Below are 8,679 nucleotides of genomic sequence, written 5' to 3' on the forward strand. Positions count from 1 at the left end.
GGGGTTCCCTAACCAGGCAAAACAGCCTTTAGGATTAAAGGTTCGATATTCAAATCTCGACGCTTGACGAGCCACAGTAAAGATAGAGCCCTCGCTCACTTACACGCCAAAAGGACACACTTACATGGACTGGCGTCGTTGTCGTCATCGATCAGTCGCTCCGATGAGTTGTTTGTTGGCTGGTTAGTTTGGGTGGACGCATGCGGAGACAGACAGCCAAGCCACGGGTCATTCTATCCGTCAGGTGCGAATTAAAGTCATAAAATTTTATTGGCAAAACGAGAGTCACCCAGCCCAGTTGGCTTGTGGCACGTTTGACTAGCGAACTCAAGCAGAAGCTGATGTTAGCATTCGTATCTTTGTTTCTGTTCGTTGCTGAATATCATTCCGCTTCTTTCACTTTGTGTCTCCGTCCTCGGTTCATGTCTGGTTTTCTATTCGAGGCATCATCGGCACGCCGTCACCGTGGACGGTCAGCGTGTGCCTTAAATATACAGGTCCTGACAGTCGGTTCGTTTAGTGGACCCAGACATTCGGTCCGAGCGATCAATTCGTCGAGCTGTGCTGATTACTAAATAATAACTACAAACTATGCTAACTCAACGACTACCACTGCGGTACTCGCTGCTGCTGCTCCTTTGGTTAGTTGTTTCGCATTCAGCCGTTGCCGAAGAGAGAACAACGAATTAACAAACTACCTGGTTCTCGTTGGAACTCGATCCACGGCGCGCATCTCTGCGGAGCCATTATAGAAATACCACTTTTGTGGTCCGCATTTTACTTCCTTGCTTACCTTTTTCAGTCTTTGTCGCCCGACGGGAGCATCAATCCGTATTGCGAACATACATTGTCTACACTAGATGCAGACGGCCATGGATATAGTCCAGATCTCCAGTCTTCCTGCTTCTGAACAAAATTTTTCCATGACACCGATCTGCGTCCGACCGTCCCCCCTGCACGCAAAACGGCGACGCTGTAGGTTGCATGCGTACGCGCCGTTAGATCGCTCGTTGTAGTTGATGCGTATGACCGGCCTTTAAACTTTAAAGCAATTTCCCAAATGAAACACACGTTTTCTGAGGTTTTTCACCCTTTTTCAACTCCCGCATTCGAGGGTTCTACACCTCCAAAATACGTGCCGTACTGGTCGTTTACTTTTCGGAAAATTGGCAACGCGAAAATAACAAGGTTCATGTGAGAAGACGCCATCCGTTTCGCCTTACTTTAGTCGAAACGAGCTCTGAGACGATTTTACAAAGACCGCTGTATCGCCCGCTGTGCAGTAACTCAGAGTTTCAATGAATTCGGGACAAAAAAAACTAGACTGCAGCGCCACTATTGGATGAGAACCGGGCGGTTAGTCAGCTGCAAAACATAAATTTAGAGGAGATGGAATCGCAATTTTACAGAGGTATGCGAACGTGCGTAATGTATGTAGGCGCACTATGAAGCCGACAACTGCCTGCTTCGGGAAAGTAGTGATAGACGCGCCGTCGAGTGACTGACGTTGAAGCTAACTAACGCGAGGAACAGCAATTTTATTTAAGAGGTTTAGATGGAAAAGACGTAGCGGAATATGCAGAACAGACAGTCGATGCAATGCCTTGACCGTTTTGCATATACATCCATAGATACACGAGGACCTGTTAGCCCTCACTCCTCCGCTCATCTCCCTCATCCTATCAAGTGGTAGAACTTTTGCAGGACTTCTGTAATAATGGAATAACCGTCCAGTCCAACTAGAAGAAGTCAAGTAATGTATTTCATGTTAACTAGTTGTACCAGCTGCCGTAACGGCCGCGGCCTGTCCGAAGAACAGCCGCCTGGCGTACAGCTGCTTAACGATGGTTCTGAACACAAAGCTCAAAGCATTTAAGTTCCGTAGACCGTACGTTTAATGTACGTATGCTACGCGTATAATGTATCGTTATATAGGCACTATAGTGTACATGTCATCCTGTGTATTTTCTCCATCCGTATACATGTTCATATGTGCTTCGAACAGCCTATATAGTTTGTCTTCTAAAATGCTAGTAGACCGAATGCCATAATGTCGGGTGATTTTTGCAGTAAAACCTATGTTTAGACTATGAATCATTTACATGATTAGCTTAACGTTGCAATGTAACGATGCTCTGACGGAGTCCTACCAACGAGTGACAATAACTGACGCTTTCGAAATAGTGCTTCTATGCCCATGATGTGATTATCTAGCCTGCTACGTATTATATCGAATATATATTAGATATGAACATGCATAAGCGGATGTCAACAAGGAAACCCTATCGTAAAGTGTAATTTATTACATACCATTGCTGTCCACGTTGATCGATCGCAATGATAGTTTAGTTACTCGACCAGATAAATAAACACGGAAAAGAGGCGAGAAACATACTATGCCTGTGCTAAAACATCTTTCCTATACCGATGAACACCTTGAGAGAATGTCAATGTAAGAGAGGCTGGTGAACCCCCGTTCATCAAAGCTGTTGGCAATGCACTCCTATAGATGCCACGCCAGTTACTCGCTAAAATCGGTCGGACTAAACTGTTAACCGAAGGAAAATGACAAACTTGCGACAATATGTTCCTAACTTTTACGTTGCATACGAACAACACAAGAGAACGACCTTTGATTGCTGCATAAGTACTGATTTTTTTGAGTGCAGTGCGTAATAAATAGTGAACTATTTCTAAAACGAGATGGCGCCAACTATGTTGCGTTTCATCTTCAACTTTCTCGTAGAGGAATAACATACACGCGAGGTCACTTGCCTTTTCTATGTGTATCTCTATGTTCCCTTGCTGACCCGGTAATGTACACCGTCCTCAAAGACGAGACCGTTTAGAAATTCTAATCCGACATATGCTTGTGAACCGCGTCTTGCTATACACATACGTACGGAAGGTGTCACTTTAGAGGATCCGAATGCACGTAAATGCTTCGTGCAAGAATCGTATAATGAGATAAGGTTGGATATGAGGTGAGACTAAAATAGCTTCTAAAACTCTAGAACCTTTTATTTTGCAATTTATATTTTAATACTCTAAACGAACCTATAATGTTGCCCCGCAAGAAATTGGTTATCCTCTTTTGATTGGGCATGAGAGTAGCCAAACCGGAACCGTCAGTCTGTCGAATGCTTTCGGCATTATCAAAGTAAAATGGCGATACTTCGTGTAGATATGAATGCTTAACGGGGCTGCAAGTCTCGGCTGCGGCTAGGTATACTAGTACATTGATCGGCATAGCGACCCAAATTTGTCGCATTCGTTGGCCTGCTTTTTTTGTGTGGGTGCTAGATTTGTGAACAAATCTTTATTGGTATCGTGAGCTCCCCGACCTGAACCCCATGTGGAGGTCACACTTAAGCACCTAACACCACCATGACTCGTGAATAATAGTGCATGCACTAGTCATAAACCCCAAACGAGGTTACTGGCCGTCAGACAGCATTCCTAAAAGTCAGCACGCTCATACGTAGCATCGAGCAAAAGGGTGTATATGTATAGTCTGGTTTTCTCTTTTTATGCTGTTTCAATTGCTATTCCATCGGATGTTGAACGACAATTTCTTAATAAACCACATCTAATCTGCTTCTTTCTGTGCGTAGCGGTACCATTAATAGAAGATGCTGCAGCTAAAGGCCCACATTTTGGATCCCGACCGATGGCGCGCTGCTGATACATAGGATACAGATTGGCTACGTATAGCATCAATGACTAGTGGAATATTCACTTAAATGCCTCGGTCACGACTAATCTGGGGTGAGAACGGGAAAAGGCCCCTTTCTTATAGGCTACTCATACAAACACATAAACATAAAGGTATATAGGAGCCACAGCATCAAGCGACAGGAAGTGCGCCCTACGAAGGAGGCCACTGCAGCGCTAACAACGAATAGCTCAAGTAGTAACAAGAGCGATAAAGATGGAAGCACATGGAAAAATAGCTAATAGAAACTTTTTTTTTCAGAGTAGAAGACGATGATCTAAAGACTGTCCCATGTATGTCTAATCGCATCCGATCCAATGGCGATTGATAGCTGTTTGGGTTTGCCTCATTCCCTACAGCAACCCATTCTACGAATCCTGGTTTTCTCACGTGAAACTCTCGATATCGTGATTTACGTAACAGGCTCGCTACACCGAAACCTTTCCGTTCGGGCTCTTAGTGGGATCTACTTTGCTGGGATACTAAACTAGAAAATAGTTAGCAGATTACTCAGTTATTAGTGGCAAAGCGGAAGGATGTTCTCTCTTCATTTGTTTTATATTTCTTAAGCACTCCATTTGTTACCGGTACGCCATCAGCACTAGTGAGTATGAGAGATACACGACAAATAATCGTCCAGGAGCCGTAAAGTCGAACCCGTCATCAGCATGATGGAGAACTGGAGTAACTGACTATATTTTGTGTTGGATAAATTGAATCGGCATGTTCATAGGCAGAAACCTTCGCTAGCGAAGATGATCATAGCTTCCTTGCTATTGCGTAATTGCAGTACATGCGACCTTGCGTATCTGTCTGCTGTCCCAGTTCAATTGTCCCTGTTGTGCACGTTGTCAGTGATTTTGAAATAAGGGCATTATTGATTCTACCAGATTTTAACCTGTCATAGTAAACGCTTCCTTAACATGTACAGATAATTTCTATTGTACCATATACCCCATTCCGCAGTGTCCTAAAGGTTAACCACAAAATTTATTTATCTAATTAGCAAATGTACACATGATCATGCACTTGTTCGCTCTGCTGCCTTTATGTTGGATTACATGGCATTATGATGTTCCGTTTTAAACCTAAACCTAGTTTTGCATAGGATACTACAGGTTGTTTGTAGGTCCCCATATGCACAGCACTTACATGCGTTTCAATCGTTAGCAGCGCGTGGTACGAGTTTATTGGGTTTGCCTCTTTAGTATGATTTGTTGGACCGTTTTACGAAGCTTCTTTGAAGTCAGTAAATGGCTGCTTTCGCCACTGTACAACTGGAATCACAGGGACACTTGGGTGAGTCGGGCCACTCGTATGGTCATAGTTCCGTCCGTAATCGTCTTTCAGTAGTAACCTTCCTGTCGTATTGGCGTCGTTGTCGTCACGGTTGTTACAAATGGCGACTGTTGTTGCCGCGACGGCTGCTGGCCCTGCTGGCGACTTCGTCGATATTCATTACCCGATCAGCGATGCTGCTCTCGTTTGTAGCGGCATTACCACTCCAATCGACAATCGTCTTAATGGTCCATTAAATTCGCATCTATTTCGCTCTCATCTCCTGACGCCTCTCTATGTCGTGTGGGGAGTGCTCGCTCATCAGCCCATATATTACATAGGCACCTCAGGCTGCCCGTAACTGATGCACCCCCTGAACCCCTACGTCCGCCCTCTTGGCGCAGCCACCCTCCCGATGCGACACGCTGCACTCGACGGAAAACCCAGTCGATCGTTCTGGACTACCATTCACTACCCTTGGTACTCACTAGTAGTCATCTATCTACTGGCAGCAATTTCTCACTTGAGAATCGGCACGTCGCCTCTATCCCTGCAGAGTAAAGGAAGGAACAGACAGGTCGACCATCAAATCAAATCGCTGTCAAAAGTCGGCTTAACGCCAAAAGAACAAATGCATCTATATATTCAACTGTACATGTGTGCATATACGTAGGGCAGGTTTTTTCTAGCTTTTTTCGAATGGCAGATGCAAACGATTCTGCTTTGTCACTGCGGAGTCATCATTGTTTAGTCCAGGGCATATAGACCACAAAATAGGCTGAAAATGAAAGTAGTCCAACAATGATATTTAGACCATAGTCGGCGTCGGGTCGACCTACTTTGTGCACCTGATGTTGCGTTGGGTATCGCGGGCGGATAGTCGTGTTAGGTGCGAACCAGGTCATTGCATGCTGGGATAGCCCCTAGCCTGGATTTATGGGGTGGTCACACAGAGAGACCGCCGCAAAAAGCGATTGATAGCCAGGGATGTTCTCAGTCAGTCTAGTAATCCAGACAAAGTGTATAGAAGACTATGCGGGCTGTAGTTTAGGCTCATCTTACCCAAGGTTGAACATGTTCGCTAGAGAAGATAGACTGTTCATTTCCAAAGCGTTATTTTACTCGTCTGGCTAGTTGCTGACTGACTTGCTTGATTGGCGCATGACGCGCGCTACTTGGGCGGGGATATCCAAACGATTGCGAGTGAGCCAATTCGAAACGAACTGTATATTTTTGCTCTGAAGGCTGGTGGTGATCAGTGTCGTAGAAGCAACCGATAAAAACAGGTGCCGTTAAATTTCGAATCTTAGCGCTCAAATAGCAGCTAGCCGGGAAGTAAATCAACGAAGAAAATGTCTATCTCGCGAGTTTCTGAGACGTACCATTCCATACAACCACAAAGTCCTTAATATCGCGTGTGTATTTGCTCAATGAGCTTTGCTTAAACGAAATACTCTTTCTCGGAGATGACTAATGATCGCTTTACTATCGATATAAACGGCCACACCCTCGTGTCTCTCCTGCGCCCACATTCTACCAGGATGATTTTAACCAGGTTTCACAGGAGAAGGTACAGGATCACTTTAGAGACGTTGTTTCGATAAGTCAGGCTTACAGCCCATTACCTAACTTGGTTGCAGACGGCAGTTCTTATGTCGCAGCTGCAGAAATCGCTTACCATGATGGAAACCTAGGCAGGAATAATTTTCAATCTAATACTCGTCGAAAAGTCAGAGGTTTCTCAGCAATGAGAAGAACAATGTTTGAGACTTTAGCATCTTGTTCGTTCTTAAGAATCGTATGGTCCTATATGAGGAATTTACCATGGGATGTTGAGCTAGCTATAAGCTGCAGTCGTCTTACAGGCGAAATACATATGTGTAAACGTACTTTCATTCCAAATATCATAGGAGTGTGATGTCCACTAGCAAGTTAATAAATATAATAACGGAGAACGAGGCTTAGTAACGTAAAGATAAAATTTATTAGTAAATTGAAGCACAGTTACCCGTACCTTGTCAACCATTTGCTGGCTGTAGAATTAGCCTCCAACCCAAATTAAGCTACAAAATTAGAATCATATGTAAATGCATGTATTTAGTTCTTACGACTATTACTAATTAGGTGGTTTAGCACAAATATATAATGGATAAATAATATTTGGTTTAATTTACTACGTATAATAGTTACTTGTCTAGTTGATATACAGGTTCAATGAGAAGAACTACGAGGACGGCTTCCAGTACGTTAACCTTCAACGACAGACACCAACGAAGTCTCTTTCTTCAAGCATCAACTACCAGTACAAAAGATCGCGAAGACCCCTGATCAGCTTGTGCTGACATGCACCTGAAGGAAAAGATAGGAAAATACGTGACTGGTCCACCTTATTCAGAGCAAAGTGATACGATATCCTAACGATTCCCATCGTAAGAAATAATTGGCAAAGTTCAATGTCTAATATAGAGATGGACATGATTAACAAACGCTGGTCTCCGGTTCCATGTATGAAACAAATACACTGCGGTATTCTTAGCCTGTTGTAGGCATGCTCCACACCCACCAATTACATTTAATGCAGACATATTTGTAGAAATACCAGCGCTTTAATATCCGTCTTGGCTCATTGTCTGTCCACGTGTGGCGGTAGGGTTACGTGAATGTCCGACCTCGTATTAATACCCCGAATGATACTTGGTTCCTTGCGCAAGCTTCTATGGTATGACTGCTTAACTGGTAATACGAAGAAATGTTTTGATTTAGATGGGAACTTACGTTGCCGTAAACTTATGTCCATGTGCCTATGTTATACAGCAGCGCATAAGCAGGTAACCGATGAGGCTAATGTGGAAGTTACTGAAACTGAATCTTGCCATCTTGGATACGATTCGTCAGCTAGTTCGTTTTTCGACCCAGAACTAGACATCAGCAGCTGATTACAAAATGTACCCGACTAGATTGTTTGTGTTTCATTAAAAAAAACCGGCAGTTAGCTGTAACGTAATCTCGACTATCTTATCGCCGATACAAAGTTTTTTTTTTTTTTAAATAAATAACGTCTTTATTAACAAATGGCTGCATTTTTGTACCAATTAATCCCACCACTCCTGAATGCGTGTGCTGCTTCAAATAATTGAATAACTCAAAATAATCAGTGATTTCAAAAGAAAAATATAAACGTTATGTTCATTCACATGGAAATCTCGTATTCCATATATGTCTTGCCCTTAAATCGGTAGTCAGTTGTCTAGTCCTCAAAGATTGATTTTGCATTCCCATTTTTTCATCTTATTTTCAGCTGCTTGGAAAGTACACTGGACAACTTACCTATCTATGCCTTCTTTAGCCTTTACTACGTCTTTGGATATGCCTTACGTTTGCCGTAAGAGATCACCACCACAGCTCTATGGCTATCGTTAAGCGTGTCCGTTAAGTTATTATTGTTATTATTTCGCCGATACGTTTGGTCGCCCCAGCCCTTATTTCGCTTTTCTCCTCTTACGCTTTTCTGTTGGTAACGCACTCACTTCAGTGTTGTGGATGCCAATTGCGCTTAAAAATAGATTTTTTCTAATTCCTTGTCTCCATCATGTCTTGCTGTTGCTGTAGTTGTCGGCGTCAACATAGCTGCTTCTATCTACGCGAAAAAAAAGTCCGAAACTTCTTTTTGATTACCTTGCTTCCGT

This window comes from Varroa jacobsoni, unplaced genomic scaffold (genome assembly GCF_002532875.2).
Source record: "Varroa jacobsoni isolate VJ856 unplaced genomic scaffold, vjacob_1.0 scaffold_1254, whole genome shotgun sequence".
Classification (NCBI taxonomy): domain Eukaryota; kingdom Metazoa; phylum Arthropoda; class Arachnida; order Mesostigmata; family Varroidae; genus Varroa; species Varroa jacobsoni.